The sequence below is a fragment of the Salvelinus alpinus genome, chromosome 30 (assembly GCF_045679555.1).
Source record: "Salvelinus alpinus chromosome 30, SLU_Salpinus.1, whole genome shotgun sequence".
Lineage (NCBI taxonomy): Eukaryota > Metazoa > Chordata > Actinopteri > Salmoniformes > Salmonidae > Salvelinus > Salvelinus alpinus.
The window spans coordinates 42,944,440-42,971,065 of record NC_092115.1 but is presented as its reverse complement, the minus strand read 5'-3'; the positions used below and the strand labels follow the sequence as shown (position 1 = coordinate 42,971,065).

General features: G+C 42.7%; 1 long non-coding RNA gene across 1 annotated transcript; it reads left to right on the top strand.

Moving 5' to 3' along the window:
* The first annotated feature begins 13,123 nt into the window (after positions 1–13,123).
* On the top strand, positions 13,124–14,478 carry LOC139560655 (uncharacterized). Its single transcript, XR_011672001.1, has 3 exons — positions 13,124–13,386; positions 14,059–14,189; positions 14,337–14,478. It is a non-coding gene; the product is annotated as an uncharacterized lncRNA (long non-coding RNA).
* The last annotated feature ends 12,148 nt before the right edge of the window (positions 14,479–26,626 follow it).

The window sequence follows — 26,626 nt, the reverse complement described above, 5'->3', positions numbered from 1 at the left end:
CACCAAGATTTACATGCTAAAATTGCCACTGACAGGGATGCTGGCCCATGTTGACTCCAATGCTTCCCACAGTTGTGTCAAGTTGGTTAGTTGTCCTTTGGGTGGTGGACCATTGTTGATACACACAGGAAACTGTTGAGCGTGAAAAACCTAGCAGGATTGCCGTTCTTGACCCAAACTGGTGCGCCTGGCACCTACTACCGTACCCCGTTCAAAGGCGCTTAAATATTTTGTCTTGGCCATTAACCCTCTGAATGGCGCACATCCACAATCTATGTCTGAATTCTCTCTAGGCTTAAAACATGACTCTCCATCCGATCCATTATTCATCACTGAATATCGTTCCATCGGCTCGCCAATGGTTCCATTCCCATCTGAGACAGATTATCTGTACTGTCACGTCCTGACCATAGAGAGCCTTTATTTTCTATGGTGGAGTAGGTCAGGGCGTGACTGGGGGGTTAGTCTAGTATATATTTTCTATGTGGGGTTTTGGTATGATTCCCAATTAGAGGCAGCTGGCTATCGTTGTCTCTAATTGGGGATCATACTTAAGTAGCATTTTTTCTAGTGTTGTAGTCACGGTTCGTTGTTTGTTAGTTTGTTGTTTATTGTTTTGTTCTTTGGCTAAAGTTTCACTCCTTTATTGAACATGTGGAACTCTACGCATGCTGCGCCTTGGTCCGTTAATTCTACAAACGATCGTGACATGTACGGCTATCCTACTGACCAATACTCCAGACTCTCCTTCTGCATCGGAGCTGCATCCATGGCATTTCGACACAGCATCCCAAATAAAATAACATTTTATTGGTCACATACACATGGTTAGCAGATGTTAATGCAAGTGTAGCGAAATGTTTGTTCTAGTTCTGACAGTGCAGTAATATTGTTAGCAGTTGATGTTACTCTTCAATAGCACAGACCCCAAAGCAAATCAGGGGGAGAAAAATAGGTTTATTCAAAGAAAAACAAATCATGCGGGGAGGTAGATGTTCAGTCTCCCCTGTCCTCAGTGATTCTCTTCAGTGATTCTCTCCACAAAACAAAATGACAGGATGTAGTTTTATCACCCAGCCCTGTGGTTGACCAATTAGAACTCCTTGCAATAAAACTGGGCCAAAGGCCAAATAACAAGTGTCCTATCAGATTCAATGTAACCAATTTGCACCAATGAGAACTTGCCATGTAGCTATGAGTTCCGCACTGAAATTCCTCCCATGTCTCTGACCCATTGATCATTAATCCCATATTATAGAACAAACACTATTTCAATTGATCGACTTTTAGTCCTCTTGACCTTCAGTACTCTATTGACCTCTCGTCCTCTGCGTTGTGTATTTATCATTCAAATATTCTTACAGTATCTAACAATTTCCCAACAACTACCTAATAAACACATCTAAAGGGATTGAAAAATAATATGCCCAACAGATGGGATAAGATGCAGTATATACAGTTGAAGTCAGAAGTTTACATACACCTTAGCCAAATACATTTAAACTCAGTTTTTCACATTTCCTGACATTTAATCCTAGAAAAAGTCTTAGGTCAGTTAGGAACTTTTAGGGCTAGGCGTCCCGCTTGCGGGTGAAACTGGAGGGCGCGCAATTCAAATAAATAATCAGAACAATTATGGATATTAAACATTTAGGTACATATACAGTTGAAGTCAGAAGTTTACATACACTTAGGTTGGAGTCATTAAAACTCGTTTTTCAACATATCCACAAATGTCTTGTTAACAAACTATAGTTTTGGCAAGTCGGTTAGGACATCTACTTTGTGCATGACACAAGTCATTTTTCCAACAACTGTTTACAGACAGATTATTTCACAATTCCTGACATTTACTCCTAGTAAAAAATCCCTGTTTTAGGTCAGTTAGGAACACCACTTTATTTTAAGAATGTGAAATGTCAGAATAATAGAAATAATTATTTATTTCAGCTTTAATTTCTTTCATCAAATCAAATCAAATGTATTTATATAGCCCTTCTTACATCAGCTGATATCTCAAAGTGCTGCACAGAAACCCAGCCTAAAACCCCAAACAGGAAGCAATGCAGGTGTAGAAGCACGGTGGCTAGGAAAAACTACCTAGAAAGGCCAAAACCTAGGAAGAAACCTAGAGAGGAACCAGGCTATGAGGGGTGGCCAGTCCTCTTCTGGCTGTGCCGGGTGGAGATTATAACAGAACATGGCCAAGATGTTCAAATGTACATAAATGACCAGCATGGTGAAATAATAATAATCACAATAGTTGTCGAGGGTGCATCAAGTCAGCACCTCAGGAGTAAATGTCAGTTGGCTTTTCATAGCCGATCATTAAGAGTATCTCTACCACTCCTGCTGTCTCTAGAGAGTTGAAAACAGCAGGTCTGGGACAGGTAGCACGTCCGGTGAACAGGTCAGGGTTCCATATCCGCAGGCAGAACAGTTGAAACTGGAGCAGCAGCATGGCCAGGTGAACTGGGGACAGCAACGAGTCATCATGCCAGGTAATCCTGAGGTATGGTCCTAGGGCTCAGGTCCTCCGAGAGAGAGAAAGAAAGAGAGAAAGAGAGAATTAGAGAGAGCATCCCTAAATTCACACAGGACACAGGATAAGACAGGAGAAGTACTCCAGATATTACAGGCTGACCCTAGCCCCCCGACACATAGACTACTGCAGCATAAATACTGGAGGCTGAGACAGGAGGGGTCAGGAGACACTGTGGCCCCATCCGATGATACCCCCGGACAGGGCCAAACAGGCAGGATATAACCCACCCACTTTGCCAAGCACAGCCCCCACACCACTAGAGGGATATCTTAAACCACCAACTTACCATCCTGAGACAAGGCCGAGTATAGCCCACAAAGATCTCCACCACTGCACAACCCAAGGGGGTGTGCCAACCCAGACAGGAAGATCACGTCAGTGACTCAACCCACTCAAGTGATGCACCCCTCCTAGGGACGGCATGGAAGAGCACCAGTAAGCCAGTGACTCAGCCCCTGTAATAGGGTTAGAGGCAGAGAATCCCAGTGGAGAGAGGGGAACCGGCCAGGCAGAGACAGCAAAGGCAGTTTGTTGCTCCAGAGCCGTTCCGTTCACCTTCACACTCCTGGGCCAGACTACACTCAATCATATGACCTACTGAAGAGATGAGTCTTCAATAAAGACTTAAAGGTTGAGACCGAGTCTGCGTCTCCCACATGGGTAGGCAGACCATTCCATAAAATGGAGCTCTATAGGAGAAAGCCCTGCCTCCAGCTGTTTGCTTAGAAATTCTAGGGACAATTAGGAGGCCTGCGTCTTGTGATCGTAACGTACGTGTAGGTATGTACGGCAGGACCAAATCGGAAAGATAGGTAGGAGCAAGCCCATGTAATGCTTTGTAGGTTAGCAGTAAAACCTTGAAATCAGCCCTTGCCTTAACAGGAAGCCAGTGTAGGGAGGCTAGCACTGGAGTAATATGATCACATTTTTTGGTTCTAGTCAGGATTCTAGCAGCCGTATTTAGCACTAACTGAAGTTTATTTAGTGCTTTATCCGGGTAGCCGGGAAAGTAGAGCATTGCAGTAGTCTAACCTAGAAGTAACAAAAGCATGGATACATTTTTCTGCATCATTTTTGGACAAAAAATTTCTGATTTTTGCAATGTTACGTAGATGTAAAAAAAATGTCCTTGAAACAGTCTTGATATTTTCGTCAAAAGAGAGATCAGGGTCCAGAGTAACGCCGAGGTCCTTCACAGTTTTATTTGAGACGACTGCACAACCATCAAGATTAATTGTCAGATTCAACAGAAAATCTCTTTGTTCCTTGGGACCTAGAACAAGCATCTCTGTTTTGTACGAGTTTAAATGTAGAAAGCTTGCAGCCATCCACTTCCTTATGTCTGAAACACAGGCTTCTAGCGAGGTCAATTTTGGGGCTTCACCATGTTTCATTGAAATGTACAGCTGTGTGTCATCCGCATATTAGTGAAAGTTAACATTATGTTTTCGAATGACATCCCCAAGAGGTAAAATATATAGTGAAAACAATAGTGGTCCTAAAACAGAACATTGAGGAACACCGACATTTACAGTTGATTTGTCAGAGGACAAACCATTCACAGAGACAAACTGATATCTTTCCGACAGATTAAATCTAAACCAGGCCAGAATTTGTCCGTGTAGACCAATTTGGGTTTCCAATCTCGCCAAAAGAATGTGGTTTCATCACATTCCCAGTGGGTCAGAAGTTTACATACACTCAATTAGTATTTGGTAGCATTGCCTTTAAATTGTTTAACTTGGGTCAAACGTTTCGGGTAGCCTTCCATAAGCTTCCCACAATAAGTTGGGTGAATTTTTGCCCATTCCTCCTGTGTAACTGAGTCAGGTTTGTAGGCCTCCTTGCTCGCACGCACTTTTTCAGTTCTGCCCACACATTTTCTATAGGATTGAAGTCAGGGCTTTGTGATGGCCACTCCAATACCTTGACTTTGGTGTGCTTAACCCATTTTGCTACAACTTTGGAAGTATGCTTGGGGTCATTGTCCATTTGGAAGACCCATTTGCGACCAAGCTTTAATTTCCTGACTGATGTCTTGAGATGTTGCTTCAATATATCCACACAATTTTCCTGCCTCATGATGCCATCTATTTTGTGAAGTGCACCAGTCCCTCCTGCAGCAAAGCACCCCCACAACATGATGCTGCCACCCCCATGCTTCACGGTTGGGATGTTGTTCTTTGGCTTGCACGCCTCCACCTTTTTCCTCCAAACATAACGATGGTAATTATGGCCAAACAGTTCTATTTTTGTTTCACCAGACCAGAGGACATTTCTCCAGAAAGTACGATCTTTGTCCAAATGTGCAGTTGCAAACCGTAGTCTGGCTTTTTTATGGCGGTTTTGGAGCAGTGGCTTCTTCCTTGCTGAGCGGCTTTTCAGGTTGTGTCGATATAGATACTTTTGTACCTGTTTCCTCCAGCATCTTCAAGGTCCTTTGCTGTTGTTCTGGGATTGATTTGCACTTTTCGCACCAAAGTACGTTCATCTCTAGGAGACAGAACGCGTCTCCTTCCTGAACGGTATGACCGTGGTACCATGGTGTTTATACTTGCGTACTATTGTTTGTACAGATGAACGTGGTACCTTCAGGCATTTGGAAATTGCTCCCAAGGATGAACCAGACTTGTGGAGGTCCATAATTTTCTGGAATTTTCCAAGCTGTTTAAAGTCACAGTCAACTTAGTGTATGTAAACTTCTGACCCACTGGAATTGTGATACAGTGAATTATAAGTGAAATAATCTGTCTGTAAACAATTGTTGGACAAATTTATTGTGTCATGCACAAAGTAGTTGCCAAATCTGTAGTTTGTTAACAAGAAATGTGTGGAGTGGTTGAAACATGAGTTTTAATGACTCCAACCTAAGTGTATGTAATCTTCTGACTTCAACTGTACATATGAGATGACTAATGTAAGATATGTAAACATTATTAAAGTGGCATTGTTTAAATTGACTAATGAGTCTCCATGTAGGCAGCAGCCTCTCTGAGTTAGTGATTGCTGTTTAGCAGTCTGATGGCCTTGAAATAGAAGCTGTTTTTCAGTCTCTTGGTCCCAGCTTTGATGCACCTGTACTGACCTCGCCTTCTGGATGGTAATGGGGTGATTAACCACTCGGGTGGTTGTTGTCATTGATGATCTTTTTGGCCTTCCTGTGACATCGGGTGCTGTAGGTGTCCTGGAGGGCAGGTAGTTTGCCCCCGGTGATGCGGTGTGTAGACCGCACCACCCTCTGAGGAGCCTTGCGGTTGAGGGCGGTGAAATTTCCATACAAGGCGGTGATACAGCCCAACAGGATGCTCTGAATTGTGCATCTGTAAAAGTTTGTCAGGGTTTTAGGTGACAAGACACATTTCTTCAGCCTCCTGAGGTTGATGAGGCGCTGTTGCGCCTTCACCACACTGTCGTGTGGGTGGACAATTTCAGTTTGTCTGTGATGTGTACACCGAAGAACCTTCTCCACTACTGTCCCTTCAATGTGGATAGGGAGGTGCTCCCTCTGCTGTTTCCTGAAGTCCACAATCATCTCCTCCTTTGTTTTGATGAGGTTGAGTGAGAGGATGTTTTCCTGACACCACACTCCGAGTGCCCTCACCTCCTCCCTGTAGGCTGTCTTGTCATTGTTGGTAATCAAGCCCACTACTGTTGTGTCGTCTGCAAACTTGATGATTGAGTTGCATGCTTTTTGTTGTCCGTAATTGCCTGTAGAGCCTGCCACATATGTCTTGTGTCTGAGCCGTTGAATTGCGACTCCACTTTGTCCCTATACCGACATTTCGCTTCTCTGATTGCCTTGCGGGGGGAATAACTACAGTGTTTATATTCGGCCATATTTCTGGTACTCTTTCCATGGTTAAATGCGGTGGTTCGTGCTTTCAGTTTTGCGCGAATGCTGCCATCCATTCATGGTTTTTGGTTAGGGTAGGTTTTATTAATAGTCATAGTGGGTACAACATCTCCTATGCACTTCCTTAAAAATTCACTCACCGAGTCAGCATATAGATCAATGTTATTCTCTGAGGCTGCCTGGAACATTTCCCAGTCCGCGTGATCAAAACAATCTTGAAGCATGGATTCCGATTGGTCAGACCAGTGTTGAATGGTTCTAGTCACGGGTGCATTCTGTTTGAGTTTCTGCCTATAGAATGCTAGGAGCAAGATGGAGTCGTGGTCAGATTTTCAGAAGAGAGGGCGAGGGAAGGCCTTGTATGCGTCGCGGAAGTTAGAGTAGCAATGGTCCAGTGTATTGCCCGTGTGAGTGCTGCAATCAATATGCTGATAGAATTTACGTGGCCTTGTTCTGAAATTTGCTTTGCTAAAACGCCCAGCTAAAAGAAATGCAGCTTCAGGATATATGGTTTCCAGTTGACATAGTCCAGTGAAGTTCCTTGAAGACCATCGTGGTATAACTCTCCCCTCTCATCCCAGACCACACCTTACATCTCCACGGGCACTGGTCCTCTCAAGTCTACATCCTATCATCCTCAAGACTACATCCTATCATACCTACATCCGCTCTGTCATCAACAACATTAGGACAGCACACCATACTCATCTCTCAGAACCTACATTAACTCAAGCACAGTCCACCAGTCCTTGCCTCATTTCAGGGATACCATCTTACCCAACCAGCCAAAAGAGGATTGGCTCCCCAGTTTAGCCTGGTTCCTCAAGGTTTTCAAGGGATTTTTATCCTTGCCACCGTTGCTTCTGGTTTTCTGGGGTCTAAGTTTGGGTCACTCCGTGGGCATCTCGTCCATACGCCTATTCTATCTCAACTACATTTTTTTATTTAACATTTATTTAACTAGGCAAATCAGTTAAGAACAAATTCTTATTTACAATGACGGCCTAGGAACAGTGGGTTAACTGCCCTGTTCAGAGGCAGAACAACAGATTTTTACCTTGACAGCTCGGGGATTTGATCTAGCAACCTTTCGGTTACTGGCCAATGCTCTAACCACTAGGCTACCTGCTGCCAACCATTCAGCACATGCAGTCTAGAACAGCTCACTTCCTCTCTCGGGTACAACTAACTTGGAATTCTCTTTTTGGGGATTGCCATCACCTCAGCAGCCTAACTACCGCGGCCTGACGATGTTTACCTGAGACTCCAAGCCAAGTTTACTCCATGGATCCTTCATCTGCAGCCTTTGGCTCCATCCAGTCCATTCTCATTCCCCTCCTGAATCCTCATTCTCACATCCATTCCATTTCCTCCAATAAATATTCTAAACCTATTTCAGTATCTGGTCCTTAAACTTGTGAAATTTTGAAAGTCTTTCTTCATCTCCCATTGCACTCTAACACTCTCCCTATCTCTAAATATCTCTCGTTCCCTTCTAGTATCTCGATCTCATCTTATCCTCTCTCGCTCTCTCTCAATGTGTAAAGTCAGAGTTCTACTTCCAGGGTCTTTGTGCATAGGAAGTCCATATTGAATGAAGTGAGTCTCTTGTTAAAATGTTTTTAAGTGCTCCTATGCAGCACTGCAGGTTGTAAGGGGGAGGGGGAGGGGGGGCTTTTATTTATTCATTGGGTGGTTCACTGCCTCGTTTCCTCTCTGGGTCTGTGAAGAAGGGAGCGGATTAGAGGGGTTACCCCCCCTCTCCTCCCTCGCTCCCTTCCTCCCTGGTTGGCTGTGTTTCTCCCTCGGGGGACACCCCTTTGTCAGTCCACATTAACATCCATCAGAACACGCTCCTCTGGAGGAGAGACGCACACACTCACTCATGTATGTATGCACACAAACACACACCAGCACACACTTTAAGACAAGCATGCACACAAACATTGACCCACATACACACATTTGCTCACACTCTCTCAAACACAACACACTTGCATACACACACTCATAGTCACAAACGCAAGTACATTAGGTCAGTTACACAATGACACACACACACACAGACACACACACACACACACACACACACACACACACACACACACACACACACACACACACACACACACACACACACACACACACACACACACACACACACACACACACACACACACACACACACACACACACACACACACACACACACACACACAATCCCCCTCTTGATTTGAATCCCTCTTAACAGAAACGTTTGAACAAGCATCTGAAGACTGTCAGAGGAGCGAGAGAGCAAAAAACTTTCTCCAATTGAAGCCTGCGATCATGTCTTGTGCTAATTCCGTCTGTGTGAAGTTTGGGCTGCCTTCTCCCTCGTTATCTCTGTGCTGGGATGACAGGAGAGCAACAGAGTTGAAACATATCATTAACCAAAAGTCTTTCTACAACAAAGGGCACACTCTGCACAAAGGTATGGACACACAATCACGAGCATGCTAACACACTTGTCATTCTTATCATTCCCCTCTAACTGAACTCCTATATCGGCAGAATTGCTGTCTTTTGAATGAGACTTCACATTAACGTCTTCTTTCACATCTAAAATGATTCACGTTAGACATTTATGTTCATGTCTAAAATTGAAATTCAGTTTTGTGAGGTCGTGTGTGAGTGTCAGTGGAGGCTCCTCAGAGGAGGAAGGGGAGGACCATCCTCAGTAACATCTTAAATAGTGAAACATCCTCCAACCTATCAGAGCTCTTGCAACATGTTGTCCACCCAATCAAAGGATCAGAGAATTCATCTGAAAGCATAAGCTACAGCTAGAACTGCAGTGCAAACAATGTGGTGATTAGTTGAATCAAGAGAGAGAGAAAGACAATTTAACCTTTTTGAACAAATGAATATCTTCAAATATGAAGGAGAAGTAAGAGAGCAATATTTCCTTTACTTATTTTCAATTGCACTTACTTAGCTAGTGAATGTAGCTAGTTCGTTTAGCCTATTTAAACACCCGTCTCAAACAGAGAGGGATACTATGTCAGCTAGCTGGCTATGGCTATCCAAGACTGGAACACTGCCAAGTCAAGGTACGTTTTTGGTTTTATTAATTTATTGCCAACTGGTGTAACTGCTACACTGCCTACTGACTGTACTGCATAATTGTAGAGGGTTCACTAATACGTTAGTTAAAATAACTATGTTGACTATCACGTTAGCTAATATGGTGACAACGATGTAGGCTGTGTGTAGAGGTTGGCGGTGATATGAAGGTTTGGTTTGGAATTGTCTTTTCTCCTGGTCACGGACAGCTGATGTGAAGGGAAAAGGTTAGAGAAGAGTGCGTAGATGCGAGAAGGAATTATACAACGAGCAAAGTGATCATGCTGTTTGTATGTGACTGCTATGAAGGTCAACTGCGTTCGCGTGTGATCAGGGGTGTAGAATAGAAACTCTCATTTACAACTGTTGTACTAATGATTACACCCGAGATCAGCTAGATGCAGGCAACAATGTGCAAGGCAATACTGAATGTGTCAATGTCTGTCACCTTGATTACTCACATTTTTCTCTCGGCCTGTGCACCTATGTTGTAAACTTATATCCATAGGCTAGGTTGTAGCAACCACATGATGAGTATAGGAAACATTTGAGTATCATGTACAGTTGAAGTTTACATACACTTAGGTTGAAGTCATTAACTCGTTTTTCAACCACTCCACAAATTTCTTGTTGACAAACTATAGTTTTGGCAAGTCGGTTAGGACATCTACTTTGTGCATGACATACATTTTTCCAACAATTGATTACAGAAGGATTATTTCACATATAATTCACTGTATCACAATTCCATTGGGTCAGAAGTTTACATACACTAAGTTGACTGTGCCTTCTAAACAGCTTGGAAAATTCCAGAAAATTATGTCATGGCTTTAGAAGCTTCTGATAGGCTAATTAACATCATTTGAGTCAATTGGAGGTGTACCTGTGGATGTATTTCAAGGCCTACCTTCAAACTCATTGCCTCTTTGCTTGACATCATGGGAAAATCAAAAGAAATCAGCCAAGACCTCAGAAAACAAATTGTAGACCTCCACAAGTCTGGTTCATCCTTGGGAGCAATTTCCAAACGCCTGAAGGTACCAAGTTCATCTGTACAAACAATAGTACGCAAGTATAAACACCATGGGACCACGCAGCCGTCATACCGCTCAGGAAGGAGACGCGTTCTGTCTCCTAGAGATGAACGTACTTTGGTGAAAATCAAACCAAGAAGGACAGCAAAGGACCTTGTGAAGATGCTGGAGGAAACAGGTACAAAAATATCTATGTCCTATATCGACACAACCTGAAAGGCCACTCAGCAAGGAAGAAGCCACTGCTCCAAAACCACCATAAAAAAGCCAGACTACGGTTTGCAACTGCACATGGGGACAAAGATCGTACTTTTTGGAGAAATGTCCTCTGGTCTGATGGAACAAAAATAGAACTGTTTGGCCTTAATAACCATCAGTATGTTTGGAGGAAAAAGGGGGATGCTTGCAAGGCGAAAAACACCATCCCAACCGTGAAGCACGGGGGTGGCAGCATCATGTTGTGGGGATGCTTTGCTGCAGGAGGGACTGGTGCACTTCACAAAATAGATGGCATCATGAGGGAGGAAAATTAGGTGGATATATTGAAGCAACATCTCCAGACATCAGTCAGGAAGTTAAAGCTTGGTCGCAAATGGGTCTTCCAAATGAACAACGACCCCAAGCATACTTCCAAAGTTGTGGCAAAATGGCTTAAGGACAACAAAGTCAAGGTATTGGAGTGGACATCACAAAGCCCTGACCTCAATCATATAGAACATTTGTGGGCAGAACTGAAAAAGCGTGTGTGAGCAAGGAGGCCAACAAACCTGACTCAGTTACACCAGCTCTGTCAGGAGGAATGGGCCAAAATTCACCCAAGCTTGTGGAAGGCTACCCAAAACATTTGACCCAAGTTAAACAATTTAAAGGCAATGCTACCAAATACTAATTGAGTGTATATAAACTTCTGAACCACTGGGAAAGTGATGAAATAAATAAAAACTTAAATAAATCATTCACTCACTCCTATTATTCTGACATTTCACATTCTTAAAATAAAAGTGGTGATCCTAACTGACCTAAGACAGGGAATTTGTACTAGAAGTAAATGTCAGGAATTGTGAAACTGAGTTTACGTACACCTTTGCCAAATACATTTAAACGTCCGGCTTCAACTGTAGTAGGTTTAGGCTGTTACATTGAGCTGGGTGAATGGAATATGAATGACAGTCATCCAATATGCTGTAATAGAAATAAGGCCATGCTCATAAAAATGAATCGTTCTCCCTCATCTTAAATGGCACCGACCATACACGTGTGTGTGGTCTGCATGTTCTCACTGGAGGGCCCTATAACCATGCAGAGTGATGCAGATTTTCTTCCATTACTCCCCGCCTAATTCAGTTCTTTGACCTAGATTCCAAAATCACACACGCAAGAGTGTTCACCAAGGAGAAGCTGTCCTCTTCAATCACGGTCATCGCCGCACACACGCACGCACACGCACGAACTGCAAAGAATAGTCATGATCACAAACTAATTTAGCTGATGTTGGTAGTAAACCTTTCCATGTCAGAAGTTCATAGCGATACTATACTCAACCGATACTTTCACTCTATGATTACGTCAGAGCTTCAAAACATCTTACAACCAGCATCTTATTAGTCCAGAACATACCAAATCACTTTTCAGTCAGTGGAGGCTCCTCAGAGGAAGGGGAGGACCATCCTCCTCAGTGAAATTTCATAAAAATAAAAATTGTGAAAACCTAAAAAAGTTATAATTTTTTGACAAAACTATACTAAATATATTCATATGTCACCAAATAATTCATTTAAAACACACTGTTTTGCAGTGAAGGTCTATAGTACACTTCAACAGGGGTAGCATAATGGTGTAGCCGGAGGACAGCTAGCTTCTGTCCACCTCTGGCTACATTGACTTCAAAACCAAATCTAGGAGGCTTGTAGGCCTCACCCCCTTCCATAGACATGCATGGTAATTATGACCACTTCCGGAGGACGTCATCCAACCAATCAAAGCTTTTGCAGTATGAACTGACATGTTGTCCATCCAATCATAGAATAAGGACATAGGATGAACCTAGTGTGTCAGGATTGTTCCACAGAGCATTATGGGAGGGGGGGAGGGGGTCTTTGTTGAGAAGCTTGGTGACATTATTGGATAGAGATTGAAAAATGATAGCTGAGCATTTTGGGAATATTATTCAATTAAAATGAGTTTATTCAAATTACAGGAGACGGAGGAGGTAGATTATAAATCGTTTTCTTAGTTTTAGAACTTTATTTTTGTGTCCAGTTAGTGCAATTCAGTTCAGTAGCAAGTAGTAGTAGCTAGCTACCAGCTCAAGTGTGAAGTTTTCGCCGCCAACGCTACAGAAAATGTTGTTGAAGAACCCCTTTCATTCGCGGGAAAGGTGTGAATTAAAACCAAGGGTGGAACTGAGATCAGTTTCATGAAGAAGGATGATAAGGTAAGGGCTTTCAATACCAATTGGTATCAAACGGATAGCTGGTTGACAGGGAGTCTTTCATCAAGCCGTCGGTATTTCTGGCCTTGCCTACTTTTTTGGAAAGTCTGAGCCTTGGGCGAAAGAGGTGTACAGTTACCTGAAGAACATCAATCTTTCAGCTAAACGGCCAAACAAAAACAGGGAGCATATACATGCCCACATCAGATTCAAGCTTCTGGGAAAAAGCTGCATCGATCATGACGAAGGTCCGCGTAGTTTAACTGCGCAACAAAACGAGAAAGGAAAAAGCAACAGGGATGGTCTCAAGCGGCTTATCAACACCACTGCGTTTTTGGGCATGCAAGAATTGGCTTTCAGAGGACATGACGAGAGGGAGAGTTCCGCTAACAAGGGCAACTACAAGGAGCTTGCTGCGGTAAATGCGCGTTACTATGCTTTACTTGCTGAACATATGGAACTTTCGACTGTCTTTTCTGAGATGTCTAAATCAATTCAGAATGATTTGATAGCTCCCATCGCATCATCCTTTAAAAGTTAGATTAAAGAGAGGCTGACGCAGCGCATTTTGTTTTGCAAAGATGATGACCGACACAAGCAGAAACTCATGACATAAATGTTGCAGCAGCCTAGGCTACACCTAAACATTAGAAATCTGACATGCTGTATGGGATGAAAACGAGACTATTTTTCCGTCTGATCAACTGTAGGCTACTAATAAGAGCAGCTGCATACAGCCTATGTGCCCTGTCCATCTGGTCAGGGTAAACTAATTGGTAACGTTATGTATTTATAGTCCATTTGTGTGTCAGGAGAAAATGTGAATGTGATCAAATGTGGTTAATATTCAAAATATTAATTGGAATTCATTAATCAACATAATAGTGATGACAGATGTGAGTAACTTTTTTTATGAAGCTTACAGTTGCATAAAGCAAGCTCAGCCCTGTGAATTCTATTCTCTATCAGTTGTTGTCTCTGTGTCTGGGTAGAGGAAACCCCCCTCATAAGCTAATATAAATCATATGAACAAGTATAAGGTTGCTGCAGTTTCACAGGGTTTTCACCCCCCCCCCCCCCTTATTTACAGCTAAGTCCCCTCCTGTTCCCTGACTAAGAGGTGATGACCACTCCACTCCACTACCTTTGTCAACTCTCTTCTGACACGAACTGAAGCCACGCTCATCCACTGGAACATTGAATGTTTCCTCTCTAGGCACTGTGAGTAGACCTGTCAATGTTCTCTCATTACTGTATGTAGAGTCAATCACATTATTACACATCAATGATTTTACTCCTTGCTTGGACTAACTCATTCTTAGCTCTTTTGTTTAACTTTGTAGTGTGTTTTTTTTGTTGTCTTCCCAGTCAAACCATGTCCAGCACTCAAGTCAAGCCTCTGAACACCTCAACTCTTGCCTCATACCCTCTTTCAATCACTACTGTGATCCTTTCCCAACAATGTGTAAGAACCCCTCTCATTCCTCATAATATTGTACTATAAATGTCTTTATTAAATGCTTTAGGTTAAAATAATTAGTCTTTGACCATTTTTGAAACACACTTTAACGTCTCTGTGCGTTCCGTGCGTATAGCGTGGGTTTCCCATTCTCCTGATTTTTTTCAAGTTACCAGCCTCCACTGCTCCACTATTTCTCTAAATTTCCTCTCGCTCTCCATCGTCTTGGAATTGAACATCAAACCGAAATGCTAAAATGCTAATTAATTTCTTCCTAACAGTTCTATAGCATCAAACGTAAGTGCATACAGTATGTATTCACCCCTTTGCTTTGAAGCTCCTAAATAAGATCTGGTGCAACCAATTACCTTCAGAAGTCACATAATTAGTTAGATTGCACACAGGTAATCTTTAAGTGTCACATGATCTCAGTATATATACACCTGTTCTGAAAGGCCCCAGAGTCTGCAACACCACTAAGCAAGGGGCGGCACCATGAAAACCAAAGAGCTCTCCAAACAGGTCAGGGACCAAGTTGTGGAGAAGGACAGATCAGGACTGGGTTATAAAAAACATATACGAAACTTTGAACATCCCACGGAGCACCATTAAATCCATTGTTAAAAAATGGAAAGAATATCGCACCACAACAAACTTGCCAAGAGCGGGCCGCCCACCAAAACTCACGGACCAGGCAAGGAGGGCATTAATCAGAGAGGCAACAAGGAGACCAAAGATAACCCTGAAGGAGCTGCAAAGCTCCACAGCAGAGATTGGAGTATCTGTACATAGGACCACTTTAAGCCGTACACTCCACAGAGCTGGGCTTTACGGAAGAGTGGCAAGACAAAAGCCATTGCTTAAAGACAAAAGTAAGCAAACACGTTTGGTGTTTGCCTAAAGGCATGTGGGAGACTCCCCAAACACATGGAAGGTACTCTGGTCGGATGAGACTAAAATTGAGCTTTTTGTTCATCAAGGAAAACGCTATGTCTGGCACAAACCCAACACCTCTCATCACCCCGAGAACATCATCCCCCACAGTGAAGTATGGTGGTGGCACCATCATGCTGTGGGGATGTTTTTCATCAGCAGGGACTGGGAAACTGGTCAGAATTGAAGGATTGATAGATGGTGCTAAATGCAGGGATATTCTTGAGGGAAACCTGTTTCATTCTTCCAGAGATTTGAGACTGGGACGGAGGTTCACCTTCCAGCAGGACAATGGCCCTAAGCATATTGCCAAAGCAACACTCGAGTGGTTTAAGGGGGAACATTTAAATGTCTTGGAATGGCCTAGTCAAAGCCCATTCCTCAATCCAATTGAGAATCTGTGGTATGACTTAAAATTGCTGTACATCAGCAGAACACATCCAACTTGAAGGAGCTGGAGCAGTTTTGCCTTGAAGAATGGACAAAAATCCCAGTGGCTAGATGTGCCAAGCTTATAGAGACATACCCCAAGAGACTTGTAGCTGTAATTGCTGCAAAAGGTGTCTCTACAAAGTATTGACTTTGGGGGGTGAATAGTTATGCACGCTCAAGTTTTCAGTTTTTTATTTTTTATTTCTTGTTTCACAATAAAAAATATTTTGCATCTTCAAAGTGGTGGGCATGTTGTGTAAATGAAATGATACAAACCCCCCAAAATCTATTTTAATTCCAGGTTGTAAGGCAACAAAATAGGAAAAATGCCAAGGGGGGTGAATACTTTCGCAAGCCACTGTAAATGGCCAAAGTTCAGCACTGTTGCGACTCTCCCTAGGAGTGGACGTCCTGCAATGATGTTTGCAAGAGCACAGCGCAGAATGCTTAATGAGGTTAAGAAAAATCCTAGTGTCTGCTACATACCAACAGAAATCTCTGGAACATGCTAACAACTCTGTTGACAAGTCTACGATACGTAAAACACTAAACTCAAATGGTGTTCATGGGAGGACACCACGGAAGAAGCTACTGCTGTCCAAAAAAAAACATTTCAGCACGTCTGAAGTCCGCAAAAGAGCACTTGGATGTTCCACAGCGCTACTGGCTAAATATTTGGTGAACAGATAACTACAGTTGAGTTGTTTGGAAGGAACATACAACACTATGTGTGGAGAAAAAAAGGCACAGCACACCAACATCAAACCTCATGTCACGACTCCTACCGAAGGTGGCTCCCCTTCCTGTTCGGGTGGCGCTCGGCGGTCGTCGTCACCGGCCTACTAGCTGCTACTGACTTTTCCTCCCCCTCCTTATTTGTTTAGTAGTTACACCTGTTTGTGGTTAGGGTGATTAGTGGGGCTTTATTACCCAGCAGCCCGGCTTGCTGGGTGTGCGGGATTGTTTTGTGTACAGGTTGTACATGCTTGTGTGTCACGGTTAGTGTACGTTGTCTCTTTGGATTATATCGTGTTCTCGTTTATGTGGTGGAGCATTTACTTGGAGTGGCGTCGTGTTCACCTATTTGTGTGATTAAATTAGTACGCTACTCTGAACTCTCTGTCTCCTGCGTCTGACTCCTTCCTCCACTACACCCCGGGCATTACACCTCATCCCAACTGTAAAGTATGGTGGAGGGAGCATCATGGTTTGGTGCTGCCTCAGGGCTTGGACAGCTTGCTCTCATTGACGGAAAAATGATTTCCCAAGTTTATGAAGAATGTAAGGCTGTCTGTCTGCCAATTGAAGCTCAACAGAAGTTAGGTGATGCAACAGGACAACGACCCAAAATACAGAAGTACAGTTGAAGTTAGAAGTTTACATACACCTTAGCCAAATACATTTGAACTCAGTTTTTCACAATTCCTGACATTTAATCCGAGTAAAGATTCCCTGTCTTAGGTCAGTTAGGATAACCACTTTATTTTAAGAATGTAAAATGTCAGAATAATAGTAGAGAGAATTATTTATTTCAGCTTTAATTTTTTTCATCACATTCCCAGTGGGTCAGAAGTTTAAATACACTCAGTTAGTATTTGGTAGCATTGCCTTTAAATTGTTTAATTTGGGTCAAACGTTTCGGTATCCTTCCACAAGCTTCCCACAATAAGTTGGGTGAATTTTGACCCATTCCTCCTGACAGAGCTGGTGTAACTGAGTCAGGTTTGTAGGCCTCCTTGCTCGCACAAGCTTTTTCAGTTCTGCCCACAAATTTTCTATCGGATTGAGGTCAGGGCTTTGTGATGGCCACTCCGATACCTTGACTTTGGTGTCCTCAAGCCATTTTGCCACAACTTTGGAAGTATGCTTGGGGTCATTATCAATTTGGAAGACCCATTTGCGACCAAGCTTTAACTTCCTGACTGATGTCTTGAGATGTTGCTTCAATATATCCACATAATTGTCCTGCCTCATGATGCCATCTATTTTGTGAAGTGCACCAGTCCCTCCTGCAGCACCCCCATGCTTCACGGTTGGGATGGTGTTCTTTGCCTTGCAAGCATCCCCCTTTTTCCTCCAAACATAACAATGGTTATTATGGCCAAACAGTTCTATTTTTGCTTCATCAGACCAGAGGACATTTCTCCAAAAAGTATGATCTTTGTTCATATGCAAACCGTATTCTGGCTTTTTTATGGTGGTTCTGGAACAGTGGCCTCTTCTTTGCCGAGCGGCCTTTCAGGTTATGTCGATATAGGACTCGTTTTTCTGTGGATAAAGATATTTTTGTACCCGTTTCCTCCAGCATCTTCACAAGGTCCTTTTCTGTTGTTCTGGGATTGATTTCCACTTTTCGAACCAAAGTACGTTCACCTCTAGGAGACAGAATGCGTCTCCTTCCTCAGCGGTATGACGGCTGCATGGTCCCATGGTGTTTATACTTGCGTACTATTGTTTGCACAGATGACCGTGGTACAAGGTGTTTGGAAATTGCTCCCAGGGATGATCCAGACTTTGCTGATTTCTTTTGATTTTCCCATGATGTCAAGCAAAGAGGCACTGAGTTTGAAGGTAGGCCTTGAAATACATCCACAGGTACACCTCCAATTTGACTCAAATTATGTAAATTAGCCTATCAGAATTCTATAAAGCCATATAATTTTCTTGCATTTTCCAAGCTGTAAAATGGCACAGTCAACTTAGTTTATGTAAACTTCTGACCCACTGGAATTGTGATACATTGAATTATAAGTGAAATAATCTGTCTGTAAACAATTGTTGGAGAAATTACTTGTGTCATGCACAAAGTAGATGTCCTAACCGACTTGCCAAAACTATAGTTTGTTAACAAGACATTTGTGGAGTGGTTGAAAAATGAGTTTTTCTGACTCCAACCTAAGTGTATGTAAACTTCCGACTTCAACTGTAAATCAACAGAATTGTTTAAGCAGGGAAGAAATACGCCTTCTGGAGTGGCCCAGTCCTGACCTCGACCTGATTGAGATGCTGTGGCATGACCTCGAGAAGTTCACACCAGACATCCCAAGAATATTGGTGAACTGAAACAGTTTAGTAAAGGGAAATTATCCAATCTTCCTCCTGACCGTTGTGCAGGTCTGATCCGCAACTACAGAACACGTTTGGTTGAGGTTATTGCTGCCAAAGGAGGGTCAAACCATTATTAAATCCAAGGGTTCACGTATCTTTTCCACCCTGCACTGTGAATGTTTACACAGTATGTTCAATAAAGACAAAACTTATAATTGTTTATTAGTTTAAGCAGACTGTCTATTATTGTGACTTAGATGATCAGATCACATTTTTTGGAACAATTTATGCAGAAATCCAGGTAATTACAAAGGGTTCACATACTTTTTCTTGCCACTGTACACATGTGTGTACACACACACACACACACACTCACACACACAAGGCGTGCTTCAAACTAAGTGCAAAGTGAAGAGAAGAGTTCGTCATTAGCATAGAGAGGGGTTGAATGGAATCACGCGGGCTCAGACCCAGTCAGTTAGCTAGAGTTATTGTAATGAGTTGGGAATTAATTAGTTCTATAACGAGAATATGCACATCTGGCCGTTAACTTGCGGTCACTGGACTCCCTCAAGACTCTTCCCTTCCTCTCGCATGGGTTCTCCTCTGTTTCTCGCTCCCACTGTTCTAAATGTAGCTGACTGTGTCATTTGGAAGAGTCTTAGCTCGACCAAGATGGATGTACAGAATCTATAGAGGAAGGGATTTGAGGAGAGAAGGAGAAATTAAATACTGTTAGCAGTCAGGGATAAAGAAAAGCAACAAAGGGAGAGCAGTCAATGAAAATACAGAAAACAGAGAAGGTGTAAGTGAGAAAGAGAGCGAACACCAGATGTCATGTGGAAGGCTTATTTAATTGATGATATCACACCTCCAGTCTTTCAGAAACACACGCACAGTCACTCTACCGTTATTGTCTTCATGTGGCCTCTGACTTGTGTGGCCACCCTCTCCCTCCCCCCTCCACTTCTCACCCCGATCCCTCTTCACCGTGCCACATCTCTCTTCCCAGCAGCCTCAGCCAAGAAAAAATAGATTTGAATCAATATCTGCTACCAGGGGGGGGGAAATGAAATAAATACTACCTACAAATATCACAACAGATTAAGAATCTAAACTTGGCAGAAAATATTACAGAACATTTATGCATAAATGTTAAGACACCAATTATTTAAAGTGTTACATGGAACGTGTAGGCAGTGGCGACCGTCATTCAGGGCCCTGCCCCACCTGTTTTGAGCCCCACATTTTTAGCTAAAAAAATATTTATATATTTTTGGGGTGGGGGGTTGCCTGTTTTGCATGTTATTTTGGCATTCATACGTGTCACATATCAGTTTGCAAACAATGTACACTTTTTTTATCCTTGAGTTAATAAAGCCGCATACAAACATGGTCACTTTTTTTGCAGGTGTTTCAGCCTAGCTCATTGCTTTCTCTGGTGGTGGGGCAGCCAGCGGAAAATGCAGAGTGTAGGGGTTGGTAATGTTCTCTAGTTGCGCCTTGATTGAGTCAGTGTTCTGTCACTCATGGTGACACTACGTCACTGCCAAATCTAAGGGTAGATCTCAAAAATTCAAGACTCTTGGGTGCTGCCATAGTTACATTAGAAGTGGCCGTGCAAGAAGGCTCAACGTCATTGGCTACAGTTAAAATGATGTCAAATCACGTTATATCTACAATAGCTTTGATTGGACTTTGATTGGATTGGACATTGATTGTATTGTAAATCGTAACTAGCAGTCATCATGAATCAAGTCGACAATCTACTGGCAAATTTTTAATCCTTGTCATATGAAGAGAAATGTATAGATAGAACATATCGGTGCTCATCGGCTACTGGACATAAATATCACACAACAAGTTGGAAATCGCAAATTCAACAATGAGCGGTTTGGAAGAAATCAGTGGCTAACTGCAAGCATTGCAAAAAAATCACTAGCCTGCTATTCAGTGGAGTAGGTGTGTGGTCCCAATTCTGGGTTTAAGGGTCTCTCTTCCAAGTTTATCATTTTAAATATTGAACATTGGCCACTCTGTCAATCCAGCATGATTATTGCTGCGTACAAAACAACTGTTAACTCGGAACTGGGAAATATGACTTCAATGAGTTCAAGACACCTGGGAACTTGGGGAGAAAATGTGCTCCAAATGGGAAAATACGTTTTGAACGGTCACCAACTTGGAATTGTAAGTCGGGAACCCTGGCCTCTTTCTAGAGATACAACCTGAAGATCACTGACATCATCATGATTCAACCTTGTTTTTTTCAGAGTTCCCAGTTGTCTTGAAAGCACCAGAAATCAAGAGAATGCCAGACTTTGACAAAGTTTGATGACAAAATTTGCCCATGAAAGACTGCTGCGCCACCTTCCTGTTCAAGTGAGCACAGCACAACAAGGTGAGTCCAAAAATGTTGTATGCTACTACATAAATTATGTAATATGCCAGGGAGATATGTATACTTTAGCTAAGAAAGTAATACTAAGTATATGTTGTGTAGTAAGCTGTTAGTTGCCCATGTGCATCACCCTAATAATTTGGTCTATTTACCCCTCTTCGCCTACTGCTCTGAATTGGTGGTGAACATGTAGCCTATAACCTGTTTTAGAGAATTGTAATCATCGAATATTGTTAGAGCTTTCATTGTCTGTGTATATGCCCCCTTAATTTATCCTACGGTTCTGACTTGGTGTACCGGGAGAACACTGAAAGAACGGCCCATGTTCTGAATTCTGTCGCTGTACATTTCAAAAGTGCTGAACAAATAGTTATATTGACTACGTCTGTACTAGCTCGCTCATGAATGTCTTAATTAAAATTACGGATTGCCTCTTATCCGCTTGTCGTTCCCTTATGCCATAGTTTGTACATTTGTTTAAGCAAGTCAGCCATATCAGCTATGTTTTTTTAAAAGGCAGTAAATGAGGCTGAATGAACTGTTTCACTGCCAGACAAGGCTCCACTGATAGCCAGGTGTAGCAGTGGTAAGGTGCTGGGACTGCTGTTGGGACTGCTTTCTGTTGGCCGTAATAGTTTGTAACACACTTTGTCACCGTTATAGTGCAATTAATGTATTGTTTAATGTTGTGTTGTGTAGTGTAGTGGCTTTGCTGGCATGCATCCCCACATTGTTCTGTTTGCCCCACCAAGATTACATGCTAAAATCACCACTGTGTGTAGGCTATAACTCCATGCAGGTAGAAATCGTGTGCCTTCTTTGCCTAACGGTAAAGCACCCTGCAAACGAGTCTCATTAGTTAGCATTTCATTTGTAAATGAAAATGAGCTCAATTAAAACATTTACTCATTTTGCAGGCTTTGAAAAGCAGGCAGACAGTGGAGCCTAATCAGTGGGTTTGTTCAGCTGTGGCACTAACGAGACATATTTGGCTTAACAAGGGAGACATGCCCTAATTTGTTTATGCTAATGATATGAAACAGTGCTTGTCCTTTTGGTGTGTATCTGGGAATGGATCTGTGGTACTGAACGCCTCTTTCTGTTGTTCCCTCAGGGTTTGGTTGGCTCCAGAGGCTGGTGAGGTGGAGGGTAGGGCTTGTCTGATTGTTGTAATAGGTTAGCTGGTTTGATCAGGGTAAAGGAGATCATGGGGTTGGTAGGGCTCAATCTCATGGCATTGGAGGGTCTGTAAAGGCATTTCAGTGCGAGGGTACTGAAGAAGAAAAAAAAATTATATTGATTTTTATATTTCTAGAGTTTTTTGTATTTTTCGGAGAAGGGGTTAATTGCAGGGGTCAGGAAGTTTGATATGCTCACTCAGACACGCAGTCTTGTGGGGGGACACAAAACATCTGTAGGTGCATATTCAAGGATATGCACCTACAGATGTATAATCTTAATTTGATCCCCCTGTTGTTGTATCAGAACTTTCCTGCAATACATGAAAGTTAAATATTATAGTGTATTTGAGGTTTAAAAAGGCTTCTGAAGTAAAAAATGTCCACTTTGAAATTTCAGACTTGATTTTCTCTTAAAATCAATGTATCAACCCCGACAAAAAATGTCCATTAATTATAATCCACATAATAATTCACATTTCCTGTTGCTGCAGGATTATGTGCTGTAGCAAACTGGCTCTAATTAGGATCCTACATCTGTAACAAACCAATCAAACTGCATCCAGAAAATAACACACAAATAATTATACTCACTGATGACCATGCTCTGCGCTGCAATTGGCTTGCTATGTACACCAGTGTTATGCTCCAATCTAAAAGCATCTCCTCTGAACAGACCCAGCTGGAACAAAGACTGCCAGAGATGAGATGAGGGACGATGGAGAGGAGCAGAAAGATAGAGTAAAGGAAAATCTGCATGAGCAAACTGGGTTGAAGTTATGGAAACATTGACTTCTTGATTAGTCCGAATATAGGACCCAAAGCAATGCCACTCTGTTATAGGGCGATATCCAGTTTCATGATACTAGATCTGATGATTTCCAATAGCCTTATCTGCAATCCCATCCTGAGGCGTGTGTGTGAGTGTGTGTGTGACAGGTTTCCCGCTACGCTGTTTGTTTCCTGTTGACGGAGTGTGAGGCCGAGTGAGACGGCAGTGCGGCTGGCCCTAACTAATAAGTAGATGTGCGTGCGCACACACACCGTGTCTCCCATCTTCCAAACGGTTCTTAATGAATCTGCAAAATGAATGGAAATGGGAAAATAGTGTCTGATTTTTAATTGGACAACTGTCTCTCAAATCGAGTTGAAAACAACGAGGATCATATTCGGCCATCTTGTTACGTGTTGAATAGTTGATAGATGACAAAGCGAGTCACGTATTAAAACTGGGCAAGGTGTGTGGTGGTGTTGTGGTGAAAGGGGGGGTGGGTTGTGTGGTTCAGGGGGTTTGTGTGTACGTGTCTAGGTGGGTATATGCATGTGTTTTTGTGTCCATGTTAGTGTCCCTGTTTGTTATACTACAGCATGGGACAGGACAGATGGTGTTCCCTCTCTCTTCTTCCTTAGAGTGCTGACTGTCCTGTCGTTAAAACTGTGCATCATAGCATGCCTTCCTAAATAAAGGATACGACCTTCATTACCAAAGCCTTCTGCAGGCATGTTCTCCACATTGCAACTTAGATACTGTATATTAACACAACAATATTTTTTTAATATTCTCTTAAGAAGACAATGTGTTTTGAGTTGATCCACTCCTGCTGTAAAGCTTATTTGAACCCTTTTGGCTTTTTTCCCAAATGTCTTTGGGATTTCCTTAAAGAAGTCTTTGGCATCTGGGCTTTGCATCACACCACATTAGGGAAGACGATTGTCCAATGACAGCACAGATAGTCATGGCCGGTGTGATAGGCTGATGAAAGCTCTGATTTGTTTCTTGTGCAGGCTGCACACGCTTCATCAGTTTCTCATTCACAATTTGACAAGCACTTGATAATATTCTCACCAGGCCTCAAATTTCCCTGCGGCGTCCACCTTGTGTGGCCGTATTTCCCTGCAGCGTCCACCTTGTGTGGCCGTATTTCCCTACTGCGGCGTCCACCTTGTGTGGCCGTATTTCCCGGCGGCGTCCCTCTTGTGTGGCTGTATTTCCCGGCAGCGTCCCCCTTGTGTGGCCGTAATGCCTTTTGCAACCAGAGTGGGCGTTGTGCCTTTGGGCTGAATATAATAATTATAATTCCCTTTTCCTGGTTGCTGTGCTCCGAAGCACCAGTCACTCACATGGCTCGCTCAGATATCTCAATTCCTATTAGCCAATAGCTGTCGCGTGATCGGGTCCTTCTCACAGGCATCTCAGCTAAGAAGTAGGCTACAAGTGAAGACAGACACATTGGGGATGCAACTGAGCATGTCCTTCTTATCCAATTCCGAGCTGCATATTGAAGATGTTAGAACTGTCCACATTTGCTTTTCGTCAGCCAACAAGATGAGTAGGTCTAACAAACAGCAAAAGCACTAGCCTATGTCCATCTACTATCCCCCATAGTACAAAAGTTGACCTATTCTATTGGTCAACTTGTTCTTCTGTGCCAGAAATAAATATTCCAAACCTACTCTGGGACAGTTGTGGGATGAGGCTGATGCAACACATCAGAACGTTTAGCTTAAAATGTTGATAAGCTAGTAGGCTATTTTTTGTGCAGAAAAGTGCAGAAATACGCACGGCAATAAGTGTGAATGTTCCAAAATGCAATCAATTAGTGGGAAAACACTACCATGCTCCACACTCTCATGCTCCAATTGCATTCTCCGAGGACATTCTCTTGAGTACGTTCTTCTGAGGACTAGCGTTGCAATGACAATTATAAATGGACATTATGAGTCATTGTCAGTTAGTCAATTGGTGGTGCACCTGTGACGTTGTATTTCTGACTACATATGAGTGTCAGTTACGTTTTCAGTAAGTACTTTGAGGGTTCTGAATGTCAGGACACTTTGGTGACATTTTAATAGTATTTGTAACGTTCACAGAAGGTTCCTGAAAAGTCAGGTCACTTTGGCAATATTCTACATAACATTCCCAATGAGTCCAGTGAATGTCCAATCACTTTTGGGGTATCCAAAGAACATTTAGGAAAGTTCATTTTCGAGCCCTGGTGTGTCTACAACCCACGTAGCAGTTGTGTTACTCAAACGACTTAGGAAAATATGTATTGTGCAGTATGTCCCTTAGTGATCTATATGTCACATTTTCTTTCTGAGCATAAGGGGACATTAGAAAACGTTATTTTTTTCAAATCTAGGCAAGTTCTAAAATTACTTAACAATATGTTGATTTTGGTGATATTTTGGGAACCTTTATAACATTCCCAGTTGGTCCTTTCAATGTTCTAAATGTCAGGTCAATGTTGGGATATAACCATTCAGAGCGTTTGGTATAGAGCCATGGATAGTTACATCTAAAGTTGCAATGAGAACTATACATAGACATAATGGAACATTATCGGTATGTCAAGTGGTGGTATATTTGACTACATATGGATATTAGTTACGTTTTCAGTAAGTACTTTGGAGGTTCTGAATGTCAGGACACTTTGGTGACGTTGTATTTTTATTTTATTTTTACCCCATTTTTTTCTCCCCAATTTTGTGATATCCAATTGGTAGTAGTTACAGTCTTGTCTCATCGCTGCAACTCCCGTACGGACTCGGGAGAGGCGAAGGTCGAGAGCCATGCGTCCACCGAAACACAACCCAACCTAGCCGCACTGCTTCTTGACACAATGCACATCCAACCCGGAAGCCAGCCGCACCAATGTGTCGGAGGAAACACCGTACACCTAGCGACCTGGTCAGCGTGCACTGCGCCCGGCCCGCCACAGGAGTTACTAGTGCGCGATGAGACAAGGATATCCCTGCCGGCCAAACCCTCCCTAACCCGGATGACGCTTGGCCAATTGTGTGCCGCCCCATGGGCCTCCCGGTCGCGGCCGGCTGTGACAGAGCCTGGGCTCGAACCCAGAATCTCTGGTGGCACAGCTAACACTGCGATTGCAGTGCCTTAGACCACTGCGCCACCCGGGAGGCGACATTGTATTTGTAATGGTCACAAAAAGTTCCTCAAATGTACAGAATGTCAGTCTACTTTGTGAATATCCAAAGAACATTTTGGAATGTTTATTTGAGAGTTGTGATGTCTACAAACAATGTTGCAATTGTGTTATTAAAGAAACATTTAAAATGTTGACTTAACTCCTTTGTTATCTAACATCTTTCTACGAACATTTCATAATGTTAATAGAGCCTCTACTGCCTCAGAAACCCGGATCCGGGAGCACCCCCCACCCCCCACACACTGATTAGCATA